The sequence below is a fragment of the Rhinolophus hipposideros genome, assembly GCF_964194185.1.
Source record: "Rhinolophus hipposideros genome assembly, chromosome: 24".
NCBI lineage: Eukaryota > Metazoa > Chordata > Mammalia > Chiroptera > Rhinolophidae > Rhinolophus > Rhinolophus hipposideros.
Genome location: NC_138070.1, coordinates 21,252,491 through 21,267,523, shown reverse-complemented (window position 1 = coordinate 21,267,523; position 15,033 = coordinate 21,252,491). Strand labels below are relative to the sequence as shown.

At 48.0% G+C, this 15,033-nt stretch overlaps 1 protein-coding gene across 11 annotated transcripts in view; it reads right to left on the bottom strand.

Moving 5' to 3' along the window:
• Positions 1 to 7,666, bottom strand: part of SPECC1L (sperm antigen with calponin homology and coiled-coil domains 1 like) — a 124,358-nt gene extending 116,692 nt beyond the window's left edge. For 4 of the 11 annotated variants that reach the window (XM_081037338.1, XM_081037339.1, XM_081037331.1 and 1 more), the window contains exon 1: positions 7,510 to 7,630. The gene's annotated coding sequence lies outside the window, so the exon portion shown is untranslated. Of the gene's footprint in view, positions 1 to 6,415; positions 6,577 to 6,779; positions 7,300 to 7,509 lie in introns of those variants that run through there. The other 7 variants (XM_081037329.1, XM_081037337.1, XM_081037335.1 and 4 more) reach the window with 6 other exon arrangements.
• Between the last annotated feature and the right edge of the window lie 7,367 nt (positions 7,667 to 15,033).

The window sequence follows — 15,033 nt, the reverse complement described above, 5'->3', positions numbered from 1 at the left end:
GATGGTATCCTGGGTGACATTTATATTCTACACTAAGCCTTCAGAAATGCTACTTTAACATAAACTTGCAGGTTACTTTTTTTTATTTAAAAACAAGGCCTGTTAATAACTAAAATGTCAAAAAAATTATTTTGCAAAATAACATTTTACTCATTACAGTGAAATTCTGATTAATAAATGATCTGCATTCCATCATGATCGACCTTTGACCCAGAGAGGAGGGTCTGGCTGAACAAGCCACTGGGTGGTTAACAAGAAGATGAGTAAATCGGTGTCTAAAGTGTGCATTTCTAACTTCATTTCAAAGTCAATTTAAAAAAAAAAAAATAGAAATATTTATTTTAATGGCTTATTTTACTTCTAGGGCCAACAGAGAGGGATAAGTTAGCGCAGGCCCAACTAGGCTGCATATCAATATAATCTGACCTTCAAGGGGAGGGCATGGTTTTTTCCTCCAGGCCTAACCACTCTACATTAGCCAGATTATTTTCCCTAAACATCAACATGAATAATTTAAAGAAGGCTTTACTGCAGGGTACAATCTCAATAATTCATAGGGCAATATAATAAATACGTAAAAGTTCAGGAAGAAAACAAGATCCTTGAACGGGCCATGTCCCCCAAAAGTACTCTCAGCTGCATCCATCAGACATTTCCAACATACATACCTCACCTGGCTTTTGGTGAAGGGTGTCTATTCCTTATCACCAAAGTAAGAGGATGGGGATCCAACTTATAACTGTGCAAACTTTGTTACCAAGGACATATACACTTATCTTTCAGGCTCATCAGTTTATCTCAAAGAAACATTCTATATCCACATTAAACAGTTGTTTTTTTTCCTTTATGAAAATGCTTCCACTTTTGCCTGCAAGGCGGTTAATACTAACACTGCTACAGTAACTTCTTTCGGTACTTCATATACACTACTCAAAGCTGCCACAAATTCAAACTATACAGGTAAAACCCTGTGCTCTATTACTTGTTTCCTGACTTCCCATCCCTCCCCCACAAGAAAGTAAACTCTAAGAGTGCAAGGGATTTTGTTTGTTTTGCTCAATGGTGTTGCCCCAGAGTCTAGAACAGTCCCTGAAACATAACAGCCACTTAATAAATATCTGCTGAACTGAATAAACGAATGGTACATTTATACTATGGAATAGTACTATGAAGCTATTAATCACAATGAGTTAGCGTGATAACAGTTGTTAATGGAATTCCCAGAAGTATTAAGAAAACAAGAAATGGAAGTGTCAAAAATATGACTTTTTTTTTTTGAAAAGTATACCCCAAAAGCCCATACATTTGAGAGGAAGTGGAGAACTTAGAACCCTCATAAAATGTAAAATGATGCAGCTTGGGAAAACAGTTTGGTGGGTTCCTCAAAAAGTTTAACATAACGTGTTTCCCCGAAAATAAGACCTAAACGGAAAATAAGCCCTAGCATGATTTTTCAGGATGGCATCCCCTGAACATAAGCCCTAATGCATCTTTTGGAACAAAAATTAATATAAGACCCAGTCTTATTTTTGGGGAAACACAGTAGCTACCACGTGACCCAATGATTCCACTCCAAGGTACATAACTAAGAGAACTGAAAACATACGTCCACAGCGCAACTTGTACAGGAATGTTCACAGCAGCATTGTTCGTAACAACCAAAAGTGGAAAAAACCCAAATGTCCACCAATTGATAAATAGATTTTTTTAAAAGTATGGACTATTATTTGGCCATAGAAGGAATGATGTACTTACACGCTACAACATAGATAAACCTTGAAAACGTGCTAAATGCAAAGGCCACAAATTGTATGATTCCACTTATATGAAATATCCAGGGCCGGCCCTGTGGCTCAGGCGGTTAGAGCTCCATGCTCCTAACTCCTAAGGCTGCCGGTTCGATTCCCACATGAGCCAGTGGGCTCTCAACCACAAGGTTGCCGGTTCAACTTCTCAAGTCCCACAAGGGATCGTGGGCTGCGCCTCCTGCAACTAGCAACGGCAACCGGAACTGGAGCTGAGCTGAGCCCTCCACAACTAAGATTGAAAGGACAACAACTTGACTTGGAAAAAAGGCCTGGAAGTACACACTGTTCCCCAATAAAGTCCTGTTCCCCTTCCCCAATAAAATCTTTAAAAAATATATATTAAAAAAAAAAGAGATTGAAAGGACAACAACTTGACTTGGAAAAAGGCCTGGAAGTACACACTGTTCCCCAATAAAGTCCTGTTTAAAAAAAAAAGAAAGATGCAGAATAGGCAAATAGGCAAATCCATAGAGAACGAAAGTAGATGAGTGATTAACACAGGCTGGGGAAAGTGGAGTAACTATTAATGGGTACAAGGTTTCTTTCCGAGGTGATAAAAAATGTTCTGGAATTAAAGAGTGATGATTAATGCAAAACTCTGAATATAATAAAAACAGGTGAACTTATGCAGGTGAACTTTATGGTTTATGCAGGTGAACTTTATTTTTTTTGTTCAGTAAAGTTAAAACATACACATTTGCAAATGCATACATTACTGAATACATGAATACATGAATCTATGAATGATGTATGCATGTACGTGCACTCATGTATTCCAGTACATACATGAATGATGGAGAATGGTGTGAAATGTTGATGATCCTGGTCATGGAGTATGGGGGGAGAGGGAGACAAGTGTTGAGGCAAGAAGGAGATAACAAAAATCAAAAAAAGACCAAAAACACATAAATAAATCCAAGGCTAGAAGCCTTGAGTAGGGGGACTGGGCAACACTAAATAAGTGTGCAAGGAAGTGAGCATGAAGAATAAAAGTGAGACAACTAAGATTGAAAAATCCAGCAGGTAATTGAACAGAGCACAGAAAGCAAACCTGAGCAACTCTAATGATTCAATGGAGTTTGCAAGAAAATGCAGGCTGCCAGAAAAGGAAAAGAACAAGAACATGGGACAGAAGATTTAAGACAGGACCAAATCCACCAAAGATTTTAAAAAAAGTATGCAAGAAGAAAATTCAATAGCTCCTGTTCAAGAACGCTTGGGTCTGGTGAGGGAGAGCCGAAACATGACAAGGAGAGAAGCTTCCAGGACAAGAAGGGAGTGGGACTCAGGACTCTCCCTAGATGGGAGAAATTGGCATCTTTTGGGATAAAGTGTCCACCTGCCATCGTTCTGGAAAAAAGCAGCCCCAACAGACTGCCTTGGGAAAATGGCTGAGTTGGGATTTTTTCCCAAGAACATGAGAAGGGAGAGAGGAAAAAGGGACAACTTTAATTTGTAACAGGTATTTTTTGACAAATCTTAACACTGCTGCCAGTTTCTTTGCATGCCTCTTTCTTAAGCTTAATCAGGGTCTTTTTCTTTTTTTTCTTTCTTTTTTAATGTAAGCTCAGTTCTTTTGAAAAGAAGTGTAATATGGGGCTTTTTTAAAAGAGACAAAGTATTTTTTCCCCTTTAATTTCTGTTTTCCCTAGGCTACACGCACAATAGACAAACTTGAAATCTATTCTCTTAATCTCTTAAACATTGTCCAAACACATCAAATTAAAAAAAAAAAATGTCAAGGTAGAAGGTACACAAGGTTAGGAAAAAGACAGCAAAATGCATAATGGTTCCAGAGCCAGGAACAAGGACGACGCCCACCTGATTTCTGGGTGACAAAACAGACATTAGAGACAGTCTCCTTCAAGAAATAGGATCTGAATTAGACACTCAGGTACAATTAAATGGCCTTTGCAAGCTGGTGTGCATGACTGGGAGGTGTCCCAAGGCTGCTGAGGTCAAGCGCACCTGGAGGGAAAAGCTCCTGAAGGGCGGGGACTGAGTGGCCCACTTCATACCCAGCACATGCCGCACCCAGAAGATGCAACTTTATATCAAGCCACAAACTCTGCTATCCACTGCGGTGTCACCAGCTAGTGGAGGGAGCAGACAAAACACGGGGCACCAAATCCTAACTGGACAGGGCGCTGGACAAGTCTGCATGAGACAAGATATGGGATGTCTTCCAGGCAAGGTAGCATCTGAGCTGAGTTTTGAAGATGATAATCAGATGAAGTGAGAGAACATTCCAGCAGAGGGAGACAAGACAACTGGAGAGAGTTCAAGGGACCAAGAGTAGTTCAGCAAAGCTCAATGAAGCACCTGAAAAAAGGGTGGGGAAAAATGAAAACAGAGGCCAGAGCCCAGGGATGAAGTGTCCTGGATACCAAGCCAAGGACTGGTAGATTTGATTATGAAGACAGTGGGCGCCATTGAAGGGCTTTAAATTGCAGGGGTGGGGGTGAGATGGTGACTACGAACAGACTGCTATTTTGGAAAGACCTAGGCAGGAACAAACCTCTGGATTTAACCAAAAAACAAAGGCACTACAATGAAGATGTGGGAAAAGGTGAAAACAAAAATAAAAACAAAAACAAAAAACACTGTTAACATCTGTACTCATGGACAAATTTCTTTTGTGGGGTTATCAAATTATCCTTTGAAAATGGAACACTCAGAGGTGGCTGAAAGCAGTCAGTCCTCTGAATGTAGAAATGAACATTATTAAGAATTAGAGATTTCATTATTCATCCTAATTCAAGACACTTTTAAAATGTATGTTGGACACATTTTGATATACTGTAGTTTTGTGAGTACAAAAAAAATTTATAATAACTCTAAATCTTATCTGCTATGAACAGCAGACCAGGAGGAATTTTAAATACTTCACAGACACAAAAATCATCTGTTACATTCGCTTTGGAACAGACCACAGCCATTTCTCCCCCTCAGCATATCTGAAATATAATCTGTAAGCCTAATTTCTTGATGATCGTGTTATTTCATTACAAAAGACTGAGGCCACAATAAAGATTTCTGAGCTGACATAGTACCCCCATGGGGGTTCTTTAGCTCTGCAGTTAGTCTATTCAACACTAACAATTCCAACCACCAGGAGGAATTTCCCTGCCTGGGTTTATTTTGTTGGCACAAGTACACACACACACAAAAATATCCTAACATTCTGTATCCAGTCGGAAAGGATGATCAGAATAGGAACATCTTTACTAAAGCAAATTTAAGAGAGCTTTCTCGGTTGCCTATGACTAACAACCACAAAGTGAATTCATATTTACTTTTAAAAAATAATCTATATTTTAATCTTAGCAGCAAAAACCCCAGGAACTTTTTCCTAAACAATCTAACAACAAAACAATAGATTGTAGGCTTTATTTCTAAAAATATCTTATTCTCATGAGATAACCAACCTTGTATTCGCCATTTACAATCACCACATAACACCATTTACCATCATTTCATAAAAGATGCTTAATTTTAACACCAGAAAATTACGTCTTTTTAGAAAAGGCAGTTCTTTAATTGAACAAATTTAGTTTTATGAAAAACTCCCCATATTTTCCTTGTTTTTCTCAATACACTAAGACCCACTCAACGCTTCATTTCAGGGGCCTGACCAAGAGTCTCTAAAATTTGCTCTCACCAACTTATGATGCCCCCTCTCCCCATCTATGAGGAGGGACCACAAACTATGTCATGGAACTGATTAGAAGACCTAGTTCTCTCCCTAGTTGAAGAGGACTCCCCCTAGCTGGAAAGACTCAGGAAGAATCCATTAAATGTTAAATTAGCAACTCAAACTCCTTTCCATCTCCTCCTCCCCCCCCAACACACACACACACACACACACACACACACACACACACACACACACTTTACAGATGGGAAAATAAAGGTCCAGAAAGAAAAACAACTTGCCCAAGGCCATAAAGCTAAGAGAATTTCTCTAGCCTGCTGACACTCCGTCACTGTTCCTCTACTGAGCTGGACAGTTTGTGTAACACCATGTACAAGTCAGCCACGTGATTTAAATACGCATATGGTTATACGGCAAGTCATGTATTATGAAAACCCCACCCTGATAGTAATTTTGAACCGAAGCAATACTATCACCTGAGTCATCTGAAATATAAGATGTACACTGTCACGTCAGTGATAAGGAGAACCTTGGTTTCAGAAAAACCGCTTCTCAAGACGATACATTGCACTGTAGATACATATCCTAAAAGTTCAAGTTTAAAACGGAAATTTCTATACAAACTGCACCTTAACCACAACTGCTGTAATTACCCTGCACTATGACACTCAGATTATTTGGACTATTACCAAGGCGCATGATGACAGAGGTTTCCTATGGCACAACATTCACTTTCTTACTGAAAAAGTCAAGAAAATCCCTACGTAACTGGACTATACACAGGCAATTAGGAAGCATTCTCCAGCTACCCAAAGTTGCTCCGTCCTAAAGACTGCTCTGTGCACACGGAATCAGAGGGGAAGAGACAGTTTTATAGAGGAAAAACAATGCTGGATCAGCCATTTCTTTACAGACACAATTTTATACAGATCAAAACTCTACTTCTACTTACATCGTATATACTCTCCTATCTTGTGTGGCTGCTTTACAACCTGCATGTATTACGCTGCTATTCACTGATGCCTAAGAGTACAGCTCTGACTTCATCTCAAGTTGCATCTGGGGCGACAGCAAACGCTGCTGGGCTCTGCTACCTTTTTCAGTTTCTTGAATCTGTGGTAAACTCAGGAAAACACGATCAGTGGCTGGAGATGCTCTTTTTACAACACATTTTTCCCTGTACTCAAAATAGGGCAGCGAATGTACGGTAGTTTTTCCCGGGCCCTGCCGTCCGTACTTGCTCGCCAATTATCCAAACCATCAACAACTCACGTTTCTCTGCCTTTGAATGGTCACAGGAATGCTTAGTCTCGTACCTGGGCTGCAACTACCTGGACACTGATTTCTCTTCCAGGTGTCTCTGGGGAACTGCCCACGAACTACCTGGTCTTAAACGTAACCACGTAAGCCATACAATTACCAGGTTGAGGGAAATGCAAAAATGTCCTCAGCAAAAACACCGATTATTCACGTCCAACTGGATGCAATTAACCAGGTCTCAAGGAAGAAAGAAGACAATCCGCCCGCCTCGGGCCGACCTCCCGGCGGAGCGCGGCGCGGCGGCGGGTGCGGGCCTCGGCGGAAGCTGAGCCCGCCGGAGGCCCGGGGTGCGCTGCCCACGGCTGTGCTCCCCGCTCCGCGTCCTCGGGGTCCCGGGGCAGCACTGTCCCCGCCCGGGGCATGCGACCAGAGGACCAGAAGGTAAGGCGGCGGCCCCGGCCTCTCCTAGGGCTCGAGGCAAGCAAAACGTGCGGGTTGCGCCCGGTGCCCCGGCCGGCGAGAACCAGCGGGCTGAGAGCCCAGAACCAGGCCACACCACCCGGTAAGGGCGGCCGCCCAGCACCGAGGCACAACCGCGGGTTGGCCGGGAAGCCCGGGAGGGGGACGGCGCAGGCGCGGGAAGGGCTGGGGGCCCGGGAGGGGGACGGCGCAGGCGCGGGCCCGCCGGGGGTCTGCGGGGTCGCCCGGGCCTGGCCGCGCGGGCGGCGCTGAGCAGACGGACTGGCCTTCCGGGACACACTGAGGGGACCGGGCCTTGGCTCTTACCGCGCGGCGCCGCCTCGCTCGCTCGCTGGCTCCGGGTTCGGGCCGGGCGGCGAGCTCGCCCGGTGGCGCGGCCCGAATCCGTTGAGTCCAGCCTCAGTGCAGCAGCCAACCCCACGGCGCCGTTCGCCCGGCCCGCCCTTCCTCTCTTGTAGTCCCCGCCCCCGGCCCGCCTCTTACCCGCCCCACAGGGCCGCCACCAACGGCGCAGGCGCCCTAGGGCCCCGCCCACACTTTCTGTCGCGCAGGCGCCTGGAGCCCCGCCCACTCCATTGGTGTTCCTTCTGGCTCCGAGGAGCGCAGGCGCTCTACTACCCGGCCGGCCACGATGAAGGCTCCGGTAGCCTCTGCGCGCTTCAGGCCTCCCCCTGGAGCACCCGCTGGCAAGTCCTCCCGGAGGCTGCGCCGGGCGCGGGTGGGTGATGAGTGTAGGGTTTCCTCGTCCCAAAAGCTTAACCTCGCTCAAAGGTCCAGTATTCAAGCATGACTTATTCGCATTGTGCCGAGGACGGTGCTAGCCTTGAGCTAGACGGCTGAAAAACACACACAAGCCCTGCCGTCCTGGCGCTCCCCGTGCAGCACGGAACGCAGACAATAAACAACTAAGCAACCCCCCCAAAAATAAATGAGGCTAAATATGCTTGATAAAGTTAAGGACGTTCTCTTAGGTTGCAATTATCATACAGGTTTTTTCCTGTGATAGTTTGAAATACATTAGATTTTTACTACATCATCTTAGTTTCCCGGGAAAAAGACAACTTCGTCTTTTAATACATTGCTGGATCACTTGCTAATATTCTATTTAGCATTTTTGCACGTATATCCATAAGTGACATTGTGCTATGCTTTTGCTTTCTTCGGTCCATGTCTGCTTTGGGATTCAGTTTATAATAAATTGACAGTGCGTTGAGATTTACGGTTGCTATTTCTGGAAGATTATATGTAAGGTCAGAATTTTCTCTTCATTTTAATGTTTGCTGAATTTACCTATAAAATTATCCAAGCCTGGTGATTTTCATTGGCTTTGTTTGTTGCGAGACATTTGAGGGCATGCCATGCAGAATTTAAGCATTCCATTTCTTTAATGGTTCTAAGTCTAGACAGAATTTGTTTTTTTTCTGCGTCATTTTTACGAAGTAACATTTTTGCAAAAAAGTGTCTGTTTTGTTGACATTTTCAAAATCATCGGCATAAAGTTGTTAATGTAATTCCCTTACGGTTCTTGTGTTAATTTTATTTTTTGTTTCTTTCTGAATACATTTCTAACACATTTACGTATTTCAAAATTCAGAAAGCATCCACTCCTGTAGTTCCTCCTCCCAGATGCAACTAACTGTATTCAGTTTCTTCATATCCTTCTAGAGATACTTTATGAATATAAACAAATATCTAATATAAACAGATGTGTTCTGCTTTTTTTTTACACTCTGGAGGAATCAGCAGATTCTCAGAAGAGGTGGCATGTGAGTAGGGTTTCCATAAGGAGAGGGCACATCCGGGACAGTGGACAGCAGAAGTGAAAGGAAGGTGAACAGGGCATCCTCAGGGAGCAAAGACTGAAGGTGCAGGGCAGAGCAGGGAGCATGGCTGTGCAGGCAGAGGCCAGGCTGGGGATACAGCAGAGACAGCTTCCCCACCAGGCCTGGGAACTAGGGTTCTATAGTGGGGACAGGGGCCAGCCACTGCAGCTTTAGGACAAGGAAGTGACATGCTGCGAGGTCATCTTTAAGAAGACTGGCTTGGCGTGCACAGGATGGGGAGGGCGGCCCTCGCAGTCAGGGGACCTGTTTCTGGGTCCGGGGACAGGGGAGGCTGGAGGTCTGGGATGGTGACGGGGTCAAAGGGGAGGAGGCAGGTCTGAGGCTGGGGCACACAGAATCGTCTGGACTTCATGCCACTCTGTGCGTAGGCCACTGTGCGGGCGTCTGCAGTCCCATCAGCCTCACCCATACCTCGTCCCCTGAGTTTGTCCTCCCTGGCTCCCAAGAACTGAAGGGGCAGAAGGAACAGGCAATTGGAGCAACGACTGGCCTGGAGATGGAGGGGATCTGGGGAAGCCGGTGACCCACTGCCTGTGCAGGAGGCCGTCTATCAGTGTGTGAGCTCTCCCAGCGCCCGGACTCTACCTGGCCGCGGCTACCAAATGGCAGGGTTTGGGATGGTACGATGACCTCCATTCGTACAGGCCCTGCCATGTTAGGGTCTCATCACTACTGAGATGGACCGAGCTCCGCAGCCCGGAACCCCCTTCAGCTCAGGGCCTCTGGTTTCCTGATGATGCTCTCAGCTCATCCTGACATCCACCCCAGTCACTAACCGCCCCACTCGGGCCCAGCTGTTCTGCACCAGAGCTGGAGGAGCCAAACAGGCAGGGGCTGCAGGCCAAGTTTTAATCAGAAAACAACTGTTCCCAACAGTTAGCAAGCCATCAGCTCTGTGTACCAGGACATCGAGCTGAGATTCTTGACATGCCTTCCTTGGAGCCAGGGGAGCACTGGGTCCCAGGAAATGTGCAGCTGTCAGCCGAGTGACAATGTGTCTGCAAGCAGAGATGGGCTGTTTGTCTCCACAGCCATGTTGCTCATGTTCCGGGGAACTCATGTGCCCCGTGACCACAGCTAAAGCCCCAGAAGTTCCTTGGGATGTCTAGGCGGCCCTGCAGGTGGCCCAGAAAAGATACAGGAACAGGATGACTCTGAACAAGGCATCCACCCTGCCTCTTGGCCTACAGAGATCAGACATCATCAGACCCTCTTATGTCACATTGAGGGAAACTGAGGCCAGGGAGAAGGGAGGGGTGAGCCAGTGCTTCTCTGTGCCTGCTCTGTGTGTCCTCAGATTTGAGCCCAAACCCTGGCTCCGACAGCCACTAGCTGTGTGACCTCAAGCATATTTCCTCAACCTCTCTGTGCCACCAGTTCTTCTGTGCACAATGGCAGTGTTCCCACACCAGTCAGGGGTGTTGGGGGACTAAATAACAGGTCCCCACTCCATTCAGTGCCCTCTGCACATCACACTTCTCTTCAAAGCCCTTGGCACATGGCAATCACATGGCTAATAAACACTCATGATGCACTTAGTGTCATTTAGTGACCTGGAGACTGTAAGCATCCCGAGGGCAGGGCCTGGCACGTGCTAAGGGCTCAGGACATGGCTCCTCTCATCATCTCCCCGTGTCCGGGTCCCCATCCCCTGAAAGCAATAACCCTTGTCTAGCTTCCTGATCTGACTCCACCCAGCACTGGGGACCATAGTGGCGGGGACGCCAGAGAGCAGGGACTAGTCAGATAAAGGCATTCCAATGCAACGTGCCTGGGGCGTAAGTAATAGTCGTGGGCCTGTGTCCCACGCCTCCCAGGGTCAAGTGTCTAATCGAATCCTTGTTTTACAAGTAAGGAAAGTGAAGCTCAGAGAGCTAAGTTACCTAGTCTTGTCAGACTTGGCCTCTCTATCCTACGTGTATGACCCCAGCTGGAGTGGCAAAGGCGCCTCCTGGGAATTCTCCACACGTCCCAAGGCTCTGAACATGCCTGCATCTCCTCTTTGAGAATCATTTTCAGGACTTGCAGCCCTTTTGGAAAAATTCCCCCATTGAGGGTAGATTTCACTCTGGGGATATTTTAAGCAAATGGGTGAAAAGAGAGGGGGATACCAGTGCACCAACATCCTGTTCTGAACTCAAAGCTCAGCTCTAATAAATAACACTGCTTTTGCAAGAAAACCTGAAGGCAGTTTAGAGGTTCTACAAAGATCTGAAGACAAACCTACTGAGAAAACATAAAACCACCCTGGGGAAATAATTTAAAACTGGTCAGCAGGCCATGCCTGGTAGCAGCCAGGGAAGGAGAGAAGATGAGCTAGAGGGACAGGTAGCTGTGTCGGTGGCAGGCAGGGCTGGGAGCGGCTATTGGCTTGGTCACACAGGGCCCTGGGCTTCCTGTCAGAGCCTGGCTGACCTGGACATAAAGGAAATGGGCCGTGACAGCGGGACTGCAAGGGCAGGAGGCCCTTCCCAGGAGCTCTACGGGGAAAAATGAAGGGCTACAGCTAGGGAGACTGGAGGGGTCCAAAAAGGGCTGTTTCTTCTTTCTCTCCTGCTTTGGGAGCTAGAAGTGAACTGAATGTGTCTATGGGCAGAGGTGATAGGATTCTGAGCAGAGGAGGGACGAAGGCCGAGGCCAAGGTGTTGACGGGACAGCTGGGGAAAATACTCTGCTTTCTCACGGCCTTTTGTGGGTAAGGTTGGTGGTGGGAGACGAGCTGGAGGACAGCAGCCCAGGCCCCCAGGCTGGGTTAGGAGTGGTGTGTGGAGCTGATCCCTGTGTCTGTCTCCCTGCCACCCACCCCAGCCCTTCAGTCTCTGGCCCCAGACTCAGGAGGGACCAATCCATGATCTGAGCAGGAATGCATTTGCCAGTGGGAGGACAGCAGTGGGGGATGGAGAGCCAGGATCTCGCCATAGTGTCTTGTCTTACTAGCTGGGTGGACTGTGTTAGTTCCTAAGGCTGCCATAACAAATAAGCACAAACTGGGTAGCTTAAAACGACAGAAATGGGTTCTCTCACAATTCTGGAGGCTGAAGTCCAAAATCCAGCTGTCAGCAGGGTTGGTTCCTTCTGGAGGTTCTGAGGGAGAATCTGCTCCATGTCTCTCTCCTGGCGTCTGGAGGCTGTGAGCAACCCTTGGCGATCCTTGGATAATAGACCCATCACCTCAATCTTAGCCGTTATCTTCACATGGCCTTCTCTCATGCGTCTCTGTGTCTTTCTGTAACTTGTAAGGACACACACCGATCCAGGATGATTTCATCTTGAGTTCCCTACCTTAATGATTTCTGCAAAGACCCTTTGCCAAACAATGTCACATTATAAGGCTCCAAGTGGACATGTCTTGGGGAGGGGGGTCATCACTTACCCATGATAGGCATCATGGAAGAGCCACTTCCCCTTTGAAAGGCCTCAGATTGTCTGAACATGGGGATGCTCTCACAAGGAGAATCAGAGGAAACGATGGCCATGAGCCACCTTTAGGGATCACATAGGCCAGCTGGGACAGGCATGTGGTTTCCGTTCTGAGCATCTTGAGAGCGGTGGCCACACACCAGCAGGGCCAGCGGCTGCAGCACACACCTCCTGGCTGGGCACACCGATCCTTCCAGCAGCCAGCATTCTTTCCCAGTTTGAAATTGCTCCATTGTGGGTTAAGAAATCCTCGGTGCCCCGAGGTCTTGCCACCCCTACCTCGTTTTGGGGTCAGTCCTGCCCAACCTCTCAGGCAGTACTGTTCCTCATCTGCTTGGCCTGGGAAGCAGAGGCCAAGACCCTGAGTTGGGATCTCAGAATAATGAGGGGCCTTCAGACTGAGTGGCTGAGGGGGTGGGAGAGGCTGCTCATGGGGCTTTGGGACCCCAAAGAATGACATTGCCTGGGGAACCTCTACAGTGAAATAAGCAAGTTTGTGGGCTGCAACATGAGATGACCTTGCATGTGACATGCCTGGGCTGTGGCTATGGTTAGGTCACCTGGAGGACCCTCAGGAGGACCGTGAATTGGAAGAGCTGCAAGTTAACAGAGGAGGAGGCTACATGGAATGTGTTTGCCTGAGACACTCACTGGTGTGGCCTGGATGACAGAGGCGACAATCCCCTGCCCTCTGTGTAGTCAGTCAACACCCTGGGATCCTTCTAAGAGGGTCATGAACATGGAGGAGCAAGGGGAGGACTTCGGTTCCAAGCTCGGTTCTACATCCAGGGGTTGGAAAGCCAAAGGCCATTGTATTAGGCAACTCAGGTTGCATAACAACCTGACCAGGGGGCTTACATGACAGACATTTATTTTCTCACAGCTCTAGAGGCCAGACATCTAAGGTCAAGGGCCATCAGGGTTGGTTCCTCCTGAGGCCTCTCTTCCTGGCTTGCAGATGGCCACCTTCTCACTGTGTCCTCATGTGGCCTTTCCTCTGTGTGCACTCAGAGAGTCAGGGGGAAGGGAGGAGAGGGGAGGAGAGAGGGGAGGGGAGGGAAAGGGAGGGGAGGGGAGGGGAAGGAGGTAGCCCTGGTGTTTCTTCCTCCTCTTATAAGGACACTGGTCCTATCAGATTAGGACCACCATTTAACTTTACCTCCCTATAGTCTCTATCTCTGAACATGGTCACATTGGGGTTAGCGCTTCAACATATGAATTTGGTGGAGGGACACAGTTCAGTTCATAAAAGCCATGGAGTGGTGGAGTCTGGAAATCTCCGGGGCAGCCAGGAAGGGTAATGCCAGCTGGGCAGGAGAGGGGTTTGCTGTACTCTGGCACCCAGGTGGCATCACCAGGAGGCAGGTTTAGCACGAGGTGGGCTGAGGCTCAAACGGAGGCCAGAGGCCCCCCTGCCGGGGAGGACAGGGCTCCCGTAGCTGCCACACACTGACTGGGAGCCCCGGGTGTCTTCCCCTGGCTGTTATCAGATGAGAGCGACTGCTGGGGAAATGCAGCTAAGGAGAGGAGTGTTTGTCTAGCGGAAAACACAAAGATCATACATGCCTTAGCTTGTTCCAAATAACTTCTGATCACCACCCCCTTGACATTGTAAATATTGTTTTCAGAAAACAGGAGAAACAGCCATTCCCCTCTCCCCATTGTTCTTTTCTCCTTCTGGCCCCATGTCCCCCTGGAGCTCCCCAGCGGCAGGGCAGGGGAGGTTGGGCTCACTGGGGCACAGGCAGCCACAGACGGGAGTCAAGACAGCAAACCCAGAGAGGGGGACCATCCATCCCCAGCAAGGCAACACTTGTCATGTCATTTAAATTGTAGGTATATTTAAATGGGCAGCTCCATCATCTGCTTCCCTCTGGATGGGTTTGGATTTCCCATGCTGGCCCCCGGGGCCATGCCATGGGGTCAAAAGGTCGGTCTGTCTGTGGTCATTCAAGCCCTGGAGCCCCTGGGGAGTCCCCAGGTCTGGGGTGGCCACCATTCTGGTGCCTTCTCTTCTGGTGGCAGCTCAGCTGGCAGCTACTCGGGACCTTAGTGTGTTTAGGCCCCTCTCCTCAGGCCTCCTCTTTGCCCGTTTGAACCTGCACGTCTCCAGCTGCCAGGCTTGTTTTCCCAGAGTAAAAACCCTAAGGAGAGTTCATGGTCAGGGCTCCTCAGGACCACCCACAGGCAGGGAATAGAAAAGCAGTTGGTATGTGGACTGAGCCCTTAGTGTTTTAGCTGAACTGGCTAGAGAAGCGCTAAGCCCTTTCTCGGGACACATGGCTGTGGCTGTGTGACGACCCCGCCAGTTGCGTGGCTTAGGGCACTTGGCTCACCTCTTTTGGGAGCTCTTAGCTGACCAGCCTCCTGAAGCAGCTGGTTTCCTTTCCAATCTGGACACATCTGATAGGTGCGACAGGGCCATTTTCGAGAACATTTATGTGGGTGACTGTCAGGTCTTAAATGGCCTTTCTGTACTGGCAGAACTGGGGTGACACAGGGCTCTGCCTGGCGGCTGACCCAGTGCTTTCTACTGAGCTCTATCCCGCGCACCCTCCAGCGTGGG